A 17,376-nucleotide genomic window follows, 5' to 3' on the forward strand; every position below is an offset into this window, starting at 1 on the left:
ATTTTGATTTTTTTTGAGACAGAGTTTCGCTCTTGTTACCCAGGCTGGAGTGCAATGGCGCGATCTCGGCTCACTGCAACCTCCGCCTCCTGGGTTGAGGCAATTCTCCTGCCTCAGCCTCCTGAGTAGCCGGGATTACAGGCACATGCCACCATGCCCAGCTAATTTTTTGTATTTTTAGTAGAGACGGGGTTTCACCATGTTGACCAGCATGGTCTCGATCTCTTGACCTCGTGATCCACCCGCCTCGGCCTCCCAAAGTGCTGGGATTTGATTTGATTTTTGTATATGGGGAGAGACAGTGGTCTAGTTTTATCCATTTGCATATGGATATCCAGTTTTCTCAGCATCATTTATTGAAGAGACTGTCTTTTCCTCAATGTATGTCTTGGCACCTTGGTTGAAAGTGAGTTCACTGTGGTGTGTGGATTTGTTTCTGTGTTCTCTACTCTGTTTCATTGGTCTATGTGTTTGTACGCCAGTACCATGCTGTTTTGGATACTATCACTCTATAATTTGATTATACTAGAGATTGGAGGAATCACGTTATAGTATTATAATTTGTTCTAATTTTGTTCTTTTTGCTTAGGATCACTTTGGCTACTCTGAGTCTTCCATGGTTCCATGTAAATTTTAGAATTGTTTTTTCTATTTCTGTGAAGGATGTCATTGGTATTTTGATAGGGATTGGATTAAATCTGTAGATTGCTTTGGCTAGAATAGATATTTGAAAAATATTCATTCTTCCAATCCATGACTATGGAATATCGTTCCATTTTTTGGTGTTCTCTTCAATTTCCTTCATCGATGTTTTATGACTTTCATTATAGAGAACTTTCACATTTTTTATTAATTCCTAGGCATTTAGTTTGATGTGTGGCTATAGTAAATGGGATTACTTTTTAAATTTCTTTTTCGCATTCTTCACTGTTGACATATAGAAATGCTACTGACTTTTTTTTTTTGAGACGGAGTTTCACTCTTGATACCCAGGCTGGAATGCAATGGCGCAATCTCAGCTCACCGCAACCTCCACCTCCTGGGTTCAGGCAATTCTCCTGCCTCAGCCTCCTGAGTAGCTGGGATTACAGGCACGCACCACCATGCCCAACTAATTTTTTGTATCTTTAGTAGAGACGGGGTTTCACCATGTTGACCAGGATGGTCTCGATCTCTTGACCTCGTGATCCACCCGCCTCGGCCTCCCAAAGTGCTGGGATTACAGGCATGAGCCACCACACCCACTGCTACTGACTTTTTGTATGTTAATTTTGAATCCTGCAACTTTATTTATCAGTCCTAATAGTTTTCTTGTGGATTCTTTAGGTTTTTCCTCATCAGTCTGAACTGATGGCTTCTTTTTTTGGTTTAATTTCCAACCATCTTGATGATCTTTCAACAACTTCAGATTTTGCTTCATATTCAATTTTGTAAAGAACTGCCACACAGATTTAATTTTATCATCATAACAATCAAGGGAGGCAGGACAATATATATATATATTTTTTGAGACAGAGTCTCACTCTGTCACCCAGGCTAGAGTGCAGTGGTGCCATCTCAGCTCACTGCGACCTCCACCTCCCAGGTTCAAGTGATTCTTGTGCCTCAGCCTCCTAAGTAGTTGGGATTACAGGCATGTGCCACCACATCTGGCTAACTTTTTTATTTTTAGTAGAAGCAGGTTTCACCATGTTGGCCAGGCTGGTCTCAAACTCCTGATCTCAAGTGATCTGCCCACCTCGGCCTCCCAAAGTGCTGGGATTACAGGCGTGAGTCACTGTGCCCGGCCTCCTTTACCTCTTTAGTCCATGAAGACAGTTCTCAGGTAAAGAGGTGAAACAGGGGCCTGGTACAATTTGTGGACTAAGCTATTTAAAGGGTGCCACGTGTTATAGACTGCTGACAAAATGCTCATCGTTAGAAAAAGAAAATTCTAATATGTGTTTTTAAATGACTTGAAATTTTCTCCCATGAAAGCAAAAGCAAGAGAATGAAGCCATCACACCAAGCCTCCACTGCTCAGGTGTTGAGTAGACGCAGCGGAATACTGCCATGCTGCAGGATGGCACAGTCAGGCAGCCAGGCTCCGCCCCTCTCTGTGGACTCTAGGCAAGTTTTCGCACCCTCTCTGTGTCTCAGCTGCCCTATCTGTGGAAAAGGGAATAATGTTAGCACCTACCTTGAAGGGTTGTCTAAGGATTAAATGAGTTAAAATATGGAACCGTGCTTATACCAGTGTCTAGCACACAGCATGCCCTGCGTAAGTGTTTGCAGCTGTCACAGTCAAAATGGAAACATGGAACGGAAATATCCTTCGAAAGTCTGGGCGCAGTGGCTCACACCTGTAATCCCAGCACTTTGAGAGGCGGAGACAGGTGGATCACCTGAGGTCAGGTGTTCAAGATCAGCCTGACCAACATGGAGAAACCCTGTCTCTACTAAAAGTACGAAATCTAACCGGGCGTGCTGGCACATCCCTGTGTCCCAGCTACTCCGGAGGCTAAGGCAGAAGAACTGCTTGAACCTGGGAGGCAGAGGCTGCAGTGAGCTGAGATCGCACCACTGCACTCCAACTCAGGCAACAGAGCGAGACTCCATCTCAAAAAAAAAAAGTCTATTTAAAATCAAGGAAGCTATACAAAAAAACCAATTTTGCATGAGGTTGTTAAATTATCTAGAAGGTTAATAAACACGGTACTTTATAAGGATATCTTCTGATTTTGAATGTAGTCACTCCTAGAGAACACCAAAGCCAATTTTTTTTCTTTTGAGATGGAGTTTTTTGCTCTGTCACCCAGGCTAGAGTGCAGTGGCGTGATCTCAGCTCACTGTAACCTCCGCCTCCTGAGTTCCTGCCTCAGCCCCACGAGCAGCTGAGACTGCAGGCACCCACCACCACACTCGGCTGATTTTTGTATTTTTAGTAGAATTGGGGTTTCACCATATTGGCCAGGCTGGCCTCGAACAGCTGACCTTGTGATCCGTCTGCCTTGGCCTCCCAAAGTGCTGGGATTACAGGCATGAGCCACTGCGCCTGGCTGCAATTGCTACCTCTGGACATAAGCGTGAACTCCCATTAGTCAACCTTATGAAACAGTCCAGGAGAATGGATTGTGGTGAAGAATGTTAATATATTGCTACATGCAGGTGCTGAAGAAAATGAAATAATGTTAAGAAATGAAAATATTGTTTCCGGCTCTTAATAATTCATGGCGCTGCAGAATCTTGAATCTATTATTAAAAGGCATAAATCTAAGTGAAAATAGTGTTTCTCTTGCATTCAATTGTATTATAAAGCAGTAAGTTTACTTAGCACTGGATGTTATGAAGAGTTTTTCTGTATTCCAAAGTATAACATACCTTTGGATGAGGCCAGCCTGAGAGCTTAGGATCAGGTCTATCCTGAGACAGATAGGCATTCTCAGTTTTCTGCAGTGGGATGAGCAGATAGGAAGGACCAGTGCCAAGAATCTGATTTGCCCTGGGGGTTGCATGAGTGCGGAAGTCCCGCCAGGAAGGGGTCGGTCTGGCTGCCCAAATGAAATATTTGAAGCCCTTGCTGACCAGTATCTAGAGTCCAGTACAGCAGTTGCATTTACTGCCATGTAAGCCAACAATGCTTACTCACGTTTTATGAATACTACCCTGATTCCAAAAGACTCTGAATAAATGATCACTTGGAAGTTGATGGCTAATGAGTTAGAGGTGGAAGTCAGTGACTAGTGGTTCGTAAAGCTGAGAAACCGTATGATGCCTGGTGTTCATAATAGTGTAGAAAGACTGAAAGCAGGCTGACCCTTATGAAGCTACAAAATCACAGCGAAGACATCAAAGTAGCAGGTTAGTTCACGGTGCAAGCAATTTCACTTCATAGCAATGAGCTTCTTTCCCATAATATTGAACGTTTCCCAGATTCGTTTCTAACGTTATTAATTACCACACTAATTCTTAGAAACGCTTCAGGTCTGGTAAATGAATAAATAATACATCTGGAAAGATTCAGAAAGATTTAGAATAGTCTATCAATCTGCATGAAAATAATCACTGGTTCCTGCTAGTGGATCACAAAAAGGGGAAACAGTGAAGCCACTTCTCCCAAGTGGCGGGAGGCAGAACAGGAATGCCGCAGCACAGGTGAGGTTTACAGGCTCTGTAGCCACTTTGCTTGTACAGTAAAATGTATCACATTCTGCTGTTTGTTTAATGCCATTTTCCGTCATACTCACTTTGTCTATGCATTTCGCTGGCAACCAGATGCAATGTATTTTAATTGCTTTTTAGTCACTAGAATTACCCATATATGTAACTTCATTTCCCAACAAATATGTCTATAAATCTGTGTATTTTATGTCCAAAGTAATCCTTTTCCCTAAAATCAACTCTGAATTAACTTTCAATGTCTCTGTGTAAAAAAGTAGGTAAGACTTTCTCCAATAAAATGAGGAGGCAGCATAAACACCCACAATATGGTAATGAGAATAATAACAGCACTAACTGCCTTCATTACATACTAAATAATTTACATTCTTATCTCATTTAATTTTCTCAATGAGGATTAACCAATAAGAGCAGTCAAGTGTCACAGCAGACGTATGAAACCCTATACCAAGGAGTTCAGGGATGGTTAATATTTGAAAATCCAACTAGCCAGGTCAATGGCTCCAGTCTTCTGAGGTTTGCTCTTTGTGAAAAAAGCCTGCAGAATAAACCCAGTTGTCCAGCCGTTTCAGTTACCTGCTTCAATTTACTTGTGGCTCCACTAGCAAAAGTATTAAAGGATTACGAACATCTTTCCAAAGGCAGTGTACTAGCTGAAGGCACAGAAAGAAGGAGAGAACGAGGCTGGATGGGCTCACTGGGGACATAACTCGTCACGAGGTTTCCTGATTTGGGTGATATACATGGTGTGCATGGTACACTGGTTGTGGTATTTCCTTCTTTTTTCTGAGGTGAGTTAAGAGCTGTTTTGTCTCTGAATCTTCCAAGTTGAGAATTTTTTTTTTTTTCTTTCTGGATATATATAGCCACTGGTCTATCTTATAAACCAGATCAAGCTACTGTATCAAACACAACCTAAAACAGCACTTTAAGAGGCTGAGGTGAGTGGATTGCTTGAGACCAGGAGTCAGTGACCAGCTGAGCAAGCTGACAAAACCCCATCTCCCCCAAAAATACCAAAACAAATTAGCTGGACATGGTGGCATGCACTTGCAGTCCCAATTACTTGGGAGCTTAGATGGGATGATTGCTTGCACCCAGGAGGCGCAGGCTGCAGTGAGCCTGATTATGCCACTGCACTCAGGCTGGGTGACAGAGCAAGAGCCTGTCTCAAAAATAAAAAAATAGCAATAGATGAACATGCATAACCTGTTAATATGTAGATAGATGATATTAGTGTAAATGTATAACGCTGTGTGAAAAATGAAGCTTTAGTCCCCTTGGAATACACGGATGAATATGACTTGCTCCCTGCTTCAAGGGGCTGGTGATCCAGCAGAGATCACAGATGTGGAGCAGGTAATCGAACAAGATACGCAGTGCAACAGGTGCCAGGCCTGTGGGCGCCCAGAGAGGCTGCACCCTGATGGACGAGTCTCCCAGATCCCACTACCTGCTCACAAGGCCTTTAGTGCCCAAAGCCAAATGACAAAGTAAGGGAGAGGGACACGGAGAGGCCCGCAGCAGCAGCACTTCCGGGAGATGAGACAGAAGAGGAATTGCTTTCGTGCCCTTCAAATTAGATTGTCTACATACTTGTCTTTCCCCTCCACGTAAGATGACTCATTGTTAGTATATTTATGTGTGAGATTGCTTTGGATGTTAAGTGCATAGGATCATGTCACACTGATGTGTACTGCACAGCATATGACATAGAACCATGTTGAAATGGTGCTTAGCACATACTTTTTGGAGATGACAGATATGACCAGGCGGAACTGTCTGCAGGTCAATTTCTAAAGCACATGAAAATACTCCGTTTCCTCTAGCCCGTCCTCTTGACTTCTTGTGCTCATTCTCTCCTGTCCCTGTCCCATGTTGCTGTCTAGCTTCTCAGAGCCTCCTTGCTTTGGGTCTCACCCAGGCCTGCCATCCTTGCCAAGACCCCTCTGAATCAGCCTTTTCGTCCCCTCTCCTACCTGTCAAACTGCTCTCTCATCTATCCACCAGGGGGAGAGCTGTATTATTAAACTAGCACTAACGTAGGAAAGCCCACATTGCCAGCTTGTTCTACTAACCAACTCAAGAAAATTTAATTTTTAAAAGAGGTGCTTTCAAATTTCAATAAGCCAAGGCTTCCGCTGAGATTATTTTCTTTTTTGCATTCCTGGCCCTGCATTCCTGGCCCTCTCAAGTTATGCCTTCGGGAAACCGCTTCTCTTAAGTGCTAACCCAAGCTGGCCCGTAGATGCATTTGTTATGTTCAAGCGCCCTCTGGAGGCAAAAACAGTCTCCTGTCAGAGAAAAGACAGGTCTGCCAATGACTCTCAAATGATTGGTCCCTGGGCTGTGGGGTCCATTCATTCCTTTCCATCTATTTTTGCGCAGGTCCAGCACAGCCCTAACTCGGGACCTTCAGCTTAGGCACGGAATCTTCTCTGGCCTGGAATAACCGTCCCAATGACTGTCGCGCGATTGGTTCCTTCACACCACCCATTTTAGCTCAGCGGTGCTTTCTCAGTGGTGCACCCCATCTAGCCAAGCCCACCTTCCCTCTCGGTCCTGTGGCGCTGTTTCCTTGTCTTTCTGCACGCAGCACTTTCTGAAATTACCTCCTTCCACTCATTCAACGCGTTCATTGAGTGCCTGATCATATGCCCTGTCTTATGTACTTGGGATAGATCAAGGTACAAATGCAACGGGTTCTCTACCCTGGTGGAATTTACAGGCCTGGTGAATTGCATTGTTTTTTTTTTTTTTTTTTTTTCCATTATCAGCCTCCTGGCTAGAATGTAAGCTTTAGGAGAGCAGAGACCTCTGTCAACCTCGTTCACTACCTTATATCAAGAGCCTAGAACTGCGCCTGGTACATCCTTCATGGTCAATGTGGAATGAACAAACAAATGTTTATGTTAGCCAGTCACAGTGGTTGAAGCGAGAGGATAGCTTGACGCCAGGAGCTCGATACTAGCCTGAGCAATATGGCAAAACCATCGTTTCTAAAAAAAAATTTTTTTAATTTACATTTTCTATCAGGATATACAACTAGCATTTTTTTTCTTTTTTTCAGGCCTTCAGCTGTGCAGAGACAACTAGCATTTTAAACTCTTTTTGCTGTGACAAAATTAATTCATTCCATTATTACAACTATAAAAAATGAGGCAAACTGTACACCTCATTGTTCAAATGATCAATAACAATAATAGCATTTTTGACCACTTACTAAGTACTAAAGACTGTAATAAGTGCTTTATATGTATCATCTCATCTTCACAAATTTTTCTGAGGCGAGTAACACCATTCTCCCCCCCGCCCCCTTTTTTTTTTGAGACAGAGTCTCGCTTTGTCACCCAGGCTGGAGTGCGGTGGCACGATTTCAGCTTACTGCAACCTCTGCCTCCAGGATTCGGGTGATTCTTTTGCCTCAGTCTCTGGAGTAGCTGGGACTACAGGTGTGCACCACCACACCCAGCTAACTTTTTTGTATTTTTAGCAGAGACAAGGTTTCACCATATTGGCTAGGCTTATCTCAAACTCCCGACCTCATGATCTGCCTGCCTTGGCCTCCCAAAGTGCTGGGATTACAGGTATGAGCCACCACGCCCAGTCCATTCTTCCCTTTTTAAGATGAGAAATTTGAGGCTTACAGGAACTTCTCGCCAACACAAAGTCATCAGGTGGAAGAACCAGCTTTTGGGGACTGGACAGTGGGCCCAGAATCTATGCTGTCAGCCTCCTCCACACAGCCACGTTCACATCACGATGTCTGCATCACTCAGCAGCTCCTGCTCCCATCCTCTAAAGAAACTCTCTTAGCAGGGCCTGTGAGACCCCTCAAGATCAGCCCTTCCTCCTTTGCTCATCTCCTTCCCATTACCTCTCCTCCTAGACGCCCTGTAGCTCCTGGACATGGTCATGCCTCCCCCCTTCTCCTTGCAGTCCTATGGTATGTTTCCTCCTTATTTCTTGCCTAACTCCTCCTACTCCTGCTTCAAGGCGCAGCTCTTGCCTCCTCCGGACCCTTTCCTGGTGCTCTGGGCAGGGTTCTGTGCCCCTGCACTGCCGCTCCCAGCTCCCTGTGCCTGGTTCTGTGACTCTTAGTGAACGGAATGAGGTGTGGCTTTTCATCTCCAAATTTCCGGTGCTTAATTCGAACAGAGAGGTTGGGAAAATACTTTGAATGGTAGAGCATTTGGGAATTGGCTATGCTTTACAATTTTAGGCACAGTGCGGAAACTGCTAATATTGTAAATAAGAGGGTTAGAGCTGGGTACAGTGGAGACCAGCCTGCTCAACATAATGAGAACCCCTGCTTCTCTACAAACAAACATACAAACAAAACAATTTAAAAATTAGCAGACATGGTGACGCGTGCCTATAGTTTCAGCTACTTAGAAGGCTGAGGCAGGAGGATCATTTGAATCCGAGAGCTCAAGGCTGCAGTGAACTATGATCAAGCCACTGCACTCCAGCCTGGACAACAGAGGGAGACCTTGTCTCTAGAAATAGATACATTAAATAAAATAAGAGGGTTAGAATGTGGCCCATGGACGTCCTCGAAGGTGCAATGGCAGGAAGCTGAGAAGCAGCGGCATGGAGCAGGGGGTACACAGAGCATCACCCGGCAGCACCTGATCTTGCGTCTCATTCCCATCCCAAGAGACTTTTCTGACTCATCCAGCTGGAGGCAGAGAGGCTAGGATTTTCCCCTCAGGTGTCTGACCCAGAGCCTGCATGCTATTCCTAAGGTAATGGCATCTCAACTGTGCTGGGCCTTTATTTGTGTGTCTTCTCAATGGTTGTATCTGCCTGTGTTTGACCAGAATAATTAATTTAATGCACTTTAAAAATGTTTATAAATGGCTGAGTATCTAGCCATATAAGTATTTAGCTACAAAGGGTCTAAATTCAGATTATTTTTACTGGGCGAACCATTATTCATGTAATTATAAAATAGTACACTGCAGATATGTACACACAAGAAAGAGAGAGAAGCTGTGTACACTGGCTACTTCACAATGATGCAATTGCACAGATTTATGACAATGATTCCTTTAGACAGATACTACTAAAACTCACCAGGGGCAGGGCCCTGGGCCAGGCAAGGAGTAAGTCGCAGCTCCTGGGCCTCAGCAGGGAACACTAAGATACAAGTACTTTCCCATGCTGGGTACAGTAGCTCACACCTGTAATCCTAGCACTTTGGGAGGCCAAGGCAGGAGGATCACTTGAGACCAGGAGTTTAAGGCCACCCTGGGCAACATGGCAAAACCCCATCTCTACAGAAAAATACAAAAATTAGCTGGAGGTGGTGGCACGTACCTATAGTACTCAGGAGACTGAGGTGGGAGGATCCCCTGAGTCCAGGAGTTCAAGGCTGCAGTGAGCTGTGATCATGCCACTGCACTGCATCCTGGGTGACAGAGCAAGGCCCTGTTTCCCCACCCAGAAAAAAAGGTACTTGCCCTTGTGTTTGGAGCCACAGGGGCCATGAGTTCAGCAGGGATTCCTGCCTGCTGCTCCAAGCCACTCTCCCGACACTTGCTGCTCTATTCTCCTGCAGAACCAGACTGCTTACCGTTCCCCAAACATGCTCTGCGGTACACCCTACTGTGCCTTTGCGTGTTTCTTCCGACTGGAATGCTTGGTCCGTGCAGAGTGGACATGTGTCACGTTTTCTGGCTGCTTAGCAGGGTTTGAAAACCCTGCCTACATTCTGGGAATTTCCTAACACAAGAATAAGCCCTGCCTCTCCAAGGCAGATGTCAGAGATCTCACTTGGTCAAGCTTCTTTGCAGAGCAGGGTACAGGCACATGACCCAGCCTCCCTCCATCAGCTGCGTCTACACGAGATAGCAACTTAAGAGATGAGCAATACAAGACAGCGGACACGGTGTGGAAGTGATGTGTCAGGTAATGCTGGTAGCACAGGCGCCAGGCTTTGGAGGAGCAGCAGTTACCAGGCTGTGGCCCTGGCATAAGAAGGGGCAGCGTCACAAACCAGCATATCCAGAGCAGTGGTTTCCACTGCAGGCCAGGTCTGCCGTGGGCATCGGGCCTTGTTTCAGGAAGCTCTTCATGGCACTTTACCTCCCCATCCAGCAAGCAGAAGTTACCCTGTATCCTTTTAATCCTTTTAATCAATCCCTTTTGTGCTTTTGTTGACTATGACTAAGTCGCTGGCTTGGCTGCAGCTCCTCCAGCCCCTGTGGGAGGTGATACACCAACCTAACTCATCCTCTTAATGAAAGGCCACTTGCTTTGCAAACTTCATGTTAGCATGGAGGGCTCCCGTGGGCCTCCCCTGAAACCTTCTCTTCTATCTTTCATTCATGCCCTTCTGGGATGCCCCCCCTACCCACATGCCTCTTGCCACATGCCCCCCTGGATTATAATTGCTGTTTCTTCCTCCTCTGCTTGGACCATGATTTCTTTGAGGCTAGCCACTGGCTCTTTCACTTCTGCATTTCCAGCAGTTAGTTTGGGTTGACAGAGCCCAGCACGGGAGAGGTGCTAAGGGGAAGTTTGTTACTGACAGGAAGGTATACTCAGATTTGCTGTCGGAGACGCAGGAATCAGAAATGGGTGCTATGAGGTGGCCGTGCCTGACATAGATCTGAGTGAATGGCAGGGACTTCAATAGGTGGGGATCATCCTGCCCATATGACATGTAATCTGCTATTCAAAAATTATCATATCCCTCAGCATTTTCCTGTATCCTTAATATGCTGTCGGGGACATTCTCAGTTGCCTAAAAACCCTTCCCTTGCCCTTCTTTTTTTCAGGTGTGGGTGGAGATGTCTCCAGGAAGGTGGACCCTCCCACAGCCATAAGCGAATGAGTCCTCATTGCTCTAAACCAGGGGTTGACAACTGCAGCCTGCTAGCCAAATCTGGCCTGCCACCTGTGTTTGTATGGCCTCACACCATACAAAATGCTTTTTACAGTTTTAGATGGTTGGGAAAAACTCTTTGTGAGAGGTAAACAAATGTATAAAATTCAGGTTTCAGTGTCCGCAGAGACAATGGAGCACAGGCATCCATATTTGTTTCTGGTGTCTCTAGCTGCCTTGGCTCTACAATGGCAGAGCTCAGTACATGTGACAGGGACTGCTCGCCCTGCAAAACCTGACATATTTACCAGCTGGTCCTCTTCAGAAGTTTGCTGACCCTGTTCTCAAGCAATCACGCTAATGCTTATCTCCTCCCAGTGTTGATTTTTGGGAGGAGCATGAGACCCATTTCTGGGCCAATGAAACACAGAAGGAAGCCTGACAGAGGGCTGCTGGCAAAGACTGTTTTCTCTGATGAGAGGGAGATATGTGAGCGTGCTTCCTTCTTTTTTTTTTTTTTTTTAGATGGAGTTTCGCTCTTGTACCCAGGCTAGAGTGCAATGGTGCAATGTCAGCTCACTGCAATCTCCACCAGCTGGGTTCAAGCAATTCTCCTGCCTCAGCCTCCTGAGTAGCTGGAATTACAGGTACCCGCCACCACGGTGTGTTAATTTTTGTATTTTTAGTACAGACGGGGTTTCTCCATGTTGGCCAGGCTAGTCTCAAACTCCTGACCTCAGGTGACCTGCCCACCTTGGTCTCCTATCTTCTTTCTTATTAACTATAAATACATTTGAGTCAGAGATGTTTTATGCTGTTGATCTGTTTGCAACTCCAGTTAAGCTCACCTTGTTAAAACATGCCCCATGTGGTATCAGAACCAGGGATACATTTTGTGAAATTATTTCTCCTTTTAGTGTCATTAACCAGGGCATTGTGAAATTCCGTTGAAATAGCAAATGCTTGCTTTTCCATGCAGACTTTCCATGTCTGTCCTTTCACCTGTGACCTGCGTCACATCTGCACCCAGCACAAAGCCAGCCGCAGTGAAATCTCTGACTCTTGCAATCCCAAATGCAGCAAACAGTTACCTGGAGCAGAGAGGTCAACATGTTGACGTGTTTCCTGTTTGGAACCTAGGTCTCAAATACTATTGAGTTGAGCTATCTACCTCTATGGAGAGCAGTGATCCACGTCTCTAAAATGTTGTTCTCAAGAGGCCTTAGAATTCCTAGAAATTTTTTTTTTTTTTTTTTGAGATGGAGACTCACTCTGTCAACCAGGCTGGAATGTAGTGGTGCAATCTCGGCTCACTGCAACCTCCACCTCCTGGGTTCAAGGAGCAGCCTCCACCTCCTGGGTTCAAGGAGCAGCCTCCACCTCCTGGGTTCAAGCGATTCTCCTGCCTCAGGCTCCTGAGTAGTTGAGGTTACAGGCATGTGCCACCAGGCCTGGCTAATTTTTATATTTTTAGTAGAGACAGGGTTTCACCATGTTGGTCAGACTGGTCTCAAACTCCTGACCTCAGGTGATCCGCCCCACTCGGCCTCTTAAGGTGCTGGGATTACAGGTGTGAGCCACCGAGCCCGGCCAGGATTTCTAGTAAATTACACTCAGAACAAAGTTTGCATGGACAATTTCTTGACTTAGTGCCAAGCAGATGATTTTACAATCAGTTCTCTGAGCATCTGAGAGATAGGAGGCATTTTTATTTATTTATTTTTTACATGGATCATAGGAAACAAAATAGGAAGCATTTTATTTATTTATTTTATTTTTTTACATGGATCATAGGAAACAAGATAGGAAGTATTTTAACATGTACATGTATATTTATTTCTCTATTCCTAAAATAGAGATAGCAGAAAGAGTCACTGTTGTGGGGGATTTTAAGTTGTCGAGGTGATTTTTATAAAATATATGGAAGGAGGTCTATTCCGGAAGAAAGAACGTCCAGTTCCTGCAGCTCTCTTGCTTTTAATAAGAAGCTCTGGGAGGGAGCCCTGCCCAGTGTAGCTGCTGAGCACCTGACCTTCAGAGTTGGACAGAATCTTTGCTGACTCCCGGCTCTGCTCTTAGCACCTGTGTAACTTGGCCTCTCCAAGCCTTGGGTTCTTCCCCAACCTCATTCTTACTGGCCGTTGGGCTCGGCAAGGGAACACGGCAAGTAAATTGGACAGAAGACAAATGAATGAGAGTTTGTCCAAAAAAAAAACCTAAGGAAGGTAACTTTGTAGACTAGGGATTAAAAATTGGAGCAAAATTCCGATGGTTTCTTAGAGAACAAATTGAGGCTGATGTTTGCACAGGGGAGGTGTGGAGAGGAGAAATGTGGAAGGCTTGGGAGTCATGAGAGTTTGGAACAGCCCTTCTTGTGAGGACAAGAGAGAAAGGGGCTTGAGGAAGATAAGACAAAGCACTAGGCTGGGGGTCAATGGCTCGAGGAGAGTATCAGGCGCCCTGCATGGTGGATTGTTCCAGCAGGCTGATGGAACGCAGGGGCTTCAGAGGGACTGGTGATGCAGTCATGCTGTGGCTGGGGTTTACAAAAGTCTAAGTGACTCACTAAAAGTCACACAGGGACATTTCCACAAACATCCTGGCCCCAAGTCCAGTGCTCTTTCTAATCTGTAACAGGATGCTTCCTTTTTTTTTGAGACAGGGTCTTGCTCAGACGCCCATGCTAGACTGCAGTGGTGTGAACATGGCTCACTGCTCCTTCAACCTCCCAGGCTCAAGCGATCCCCTGCTACAGCCTCCCCAGTAGCTGGGACTACAGGCACGCACCACCATACCAGGTTAAAATTATTATTTTTTAATTTTTTAGTAGAGACACGGGCTCACTGAAACTGCTCTTGCAAAATATATATATATATATATATATATATATATATATATATATATATATTTGAGACAGGGTCTCATTCTGTTGCCCAGGCTGGAGTGCAATGGCGAGATCTCGGCTCACTGCAACTTCCACCTCCCAGGTTCAAGTGATTCTCCTGCCTCAGCCTCCTGAGTAGCTGGATTACAGGCGTGCACAGGCGTGCAGCTAATTTTTGTATTTTTAGTAGAGACGGGGTTTCACTGTGTTGGCCAGGCTGGTCTCGAACCCCTGATCTCGTGATCTGCCCACCTCAGCCTCCCAAAGTGATGGGATCACAGGCATGAGCCACCGCACCTGGCCAACATAATTAAAAATTATAACCGAGAAAATTATGACGGTGAAAGAGATCTGAGCGAACTGTCTCCATCTTGCTTCTAACCCCAAACTGTCCTTGTTCTGGGTGGAGGCTGAACTAACTTTGGGGGCTCAGTTTACGGTTTAGTTCTGAAACAGACCACAACAGTCCTTTCCCACATCAAACCCCCTCCCTGCCTGGAGACTAGACTGCCTTGGTAGGGCTAACAAATTAGCCACAAGATTGCAAATTATGGTTTAGGAGTCATGCAGCTGGAGGCTGCAAGATTCTAAACCTCCCCAAATTACTCTTCAGGATGACATCACTACTGTGAACCCTGGGATGAGTGCTCCGGATAGTCTGTAGACCCTGTACTTGATGGATTGATCAGCTGGTACTACCCAGAGTGATAAACTGGCTCATCTGGTTCTGGGGCCCCCACCCGGGAACCGAGTCCGTGCAAAAGGACAGTTTAGACTCCTATGATTTCATCTCCAACCTGACCAATCAGCACTTCACTCACAGGCCCCCTTATCCACCAAATTATCCCTAAAAACTCCAGTCCCCAAATTCTTGGGGATATTGATTTGAGTAATAATAAAACTCTGGTCTCCTGTACCGCTGGCTCTGTGTGAATTAAACCCTTTTGCTGCAATTCCCCCATCTTGATAAATGGCTCAGTTGAGGCAGCGGGCGACAAGAACCCATTGGGCAGTTACAACATTATGTTACTCAGGTTGGACTGGAACTCCTGGGCTGAAGCAATCCTCCTGCCTCAGCCTCCCAACCTGGGGGGTTACAGGCGTGAGCGCCGCACTCAGCCAAGTCTGTCCTTAATCAGGGTTCTTTTGGGTCTCATTCTCATAAGCTGCAAAAGCCACTGGACCAGGTGATATTTTCAACCCCTTTAGGCTGCTGTAACTGTAGTTTCGGCTCCTGGATCTGCTTCCAATTAGTCACATTCCCCATCACTTTGAACAAGTCATCCCAACTCCCTGGCTTGTTTCTGTGACTTGATTATGGCCCAGAAGCCCGAGTTCTAAAGTGCTGATTCTGATGAGTGCCCATTTACCAGGCACTCGGATCCCATCAGAGCATCTACTACAGCCGGGGAGTCTCTTCAGGTGTGCGTTCTTGTTAAGCACCAATCAAATCACTTAAATAACATAGGTAATAATCCAACAGCACAGCTGGGCGAGGTGGCGCATGCCTGTAATCCCTGCAATTTGGGAGGCCGAGGCGGGTGGATTACCTGAGGCCAGTAGTTCAAAACCAGCCTGATCAATGTGGTGGAACCCTGCCTCTACTAAAAAATAGAAACTTAGCTGGCCATAGTGGTGCATGCCTGTAATTCCAGCTACTCAGGAGGCTGAGGCAAGAGAATCGCTTGAACCCAGGAGGTGGAGGTTGCAGTAAGGCGAGGCCATGCCATTGCACTCCAGCCCGGGTGACAAGAGTGAAACTCTGTCTCAAAAAAAGAAAGAAATAAAAGAAAGAAAGAAAAAGAATCCAACAGCACATCCAAACAAGGCTGAAAGTTGTAAAAGAAAATTACACTGTGTGGAAGGTGTCTGTGTGTGTGTCTGTGTGTGTGTGTTTTAGAAATGAGGTCTCTCTGTCACCTAGGTTGAAGTGCAATGGTGCCATCGTAGCTCACCGAGGCCTCCAATTCCTGGCCTCAATTGATCCTCCTGCCTTGGCCTCCCAAGTAGCTGAGACAAGAGACCCGTGTCACCACACCCTGTTTTTTTTTGTTGTTGTTGTTGTTGTTCGTTTTGCTCTGTCATCCAGGTTGGAGTGTAGTGGGGTGATCTTAGCTCACTGCAACCTCCACCTCCTGGGTTCAAACGATTCTCCTGCCTCAGCCTCCTGAGTAGCTGGGATTACAGGCACTCGCCATCATGTTGGGCTAATTTTTGTAATTTTAGAAGAGATTGGGTTTCACCATGTTGACCAGGCTGGTGTTGAACTCTTGACCTCAGGTGATCCGCCCACCTTGGCCTCCCACAGTGCTGGGATTGCAGGTGTGAGCCACCGTGCCCGGCCCACACCCTGTTTAAGGAAGGAAATAGTGTTGAAAATGAAAATCGATACACGAAGGCTGAACCAAAGCAATGGGAAGGTGGTGGCTGAATGTTATGTTGAGTGGCTATCTAAAGTAGATCAAAACCCTTCCGCCCCTTCGACTTAGAGCATTAAAGAAAACGACTCTGGGCAAACAACAACTTCTTTGAATACTTCCACTTGTTTAACGAAATGCCAGAGAACCACAGATATAACCTATAGTTCCTTAAGGACGACAAGATCAGAGCTGACATTGCTACAGTTTTCATCAGTGCGCTTGCATGCAGAAATGGCATCAGATGGATTTCCTTGGGAGAGGGGGATTGGGAAATGGCTTTTGTTTTTTTTTTGAGTTTTGCTATGTCGCCCAGGCTGGAGTGCAGTGGCATGACCTCAGCCTCCCGGGTTCAAGCGATTCTCCTGCCTTAGCCTTCCGAGTAGCTGGGATTACAGGTACGCCACCACGCCTGGCTACTTTTTGTAGTTTTAGTGGAGATGGGGTTATGCCATGTTGGCCAGGCTGGTCTGGAACTCCTGACCTTAAGTGATCTGCCCGCCTCGGCCTCCCAAAGTGCTGGGATTACAGGCGTGAGTCATCGCACCCGGCTAATGCCTGTATTTTCATACTCAATTGGATATTATATTAGGGCCTTGAATCCCGAGTATAATTTTGTACTCAAATATAATTCATAAATAAGGCCTTGGCCGCCCAACGAGGTCACACTAAAAACTACGTCCTCTCAAGCACCGACATTCCCAGCCCAGCCCTGCGGGCTAACTAGGGTCTGGCCTCACAGAGGGTCTCGGGGAGCCCGGAGAGCCGACAGTTCCCGGAGCCGCAGGTCCTGCCCTCCGGCTTCACCGGGGTCAGCGGCAGCGCCACGCCGACTGGGGGCTGAGCTGGGAGCGCCGCAGCCCCGCGCCCACTTCCGCTTCCCGTGCGGGGGGCGGCGGCGGCGGCGGCGGCGGCGGTGGCTCCGGGTCCCGGCCCGGCGCGGCCCTGCGCAGCCCGCCCCCAGGCCGCAGGGGGCGCTCGTGAGCTTGGCGGAGCGGCCGCCGGGGCTGCCTGCGCGAAGGGCGGGGCGGAGGGCGGGCCGCGGCCGACGTGGGCGTTAAGTGGCCGCCCCGGCCGGCGACCTG

This window comes from Callithrix jacchus, chromosome 5 (genome assembly GCF_049354715.1).
Source record: "Callithrix jacchus isolate 240 chromosome 5, calJac240_pri, whole genome shotgun sequence".
NCBI classification, from domain to species: domain Eukaryota; kingdom Metazoa; phylum Chordata; class Mammalia; order Primates; family Cebidae; genus Callithrix; species Callithrix jacchus.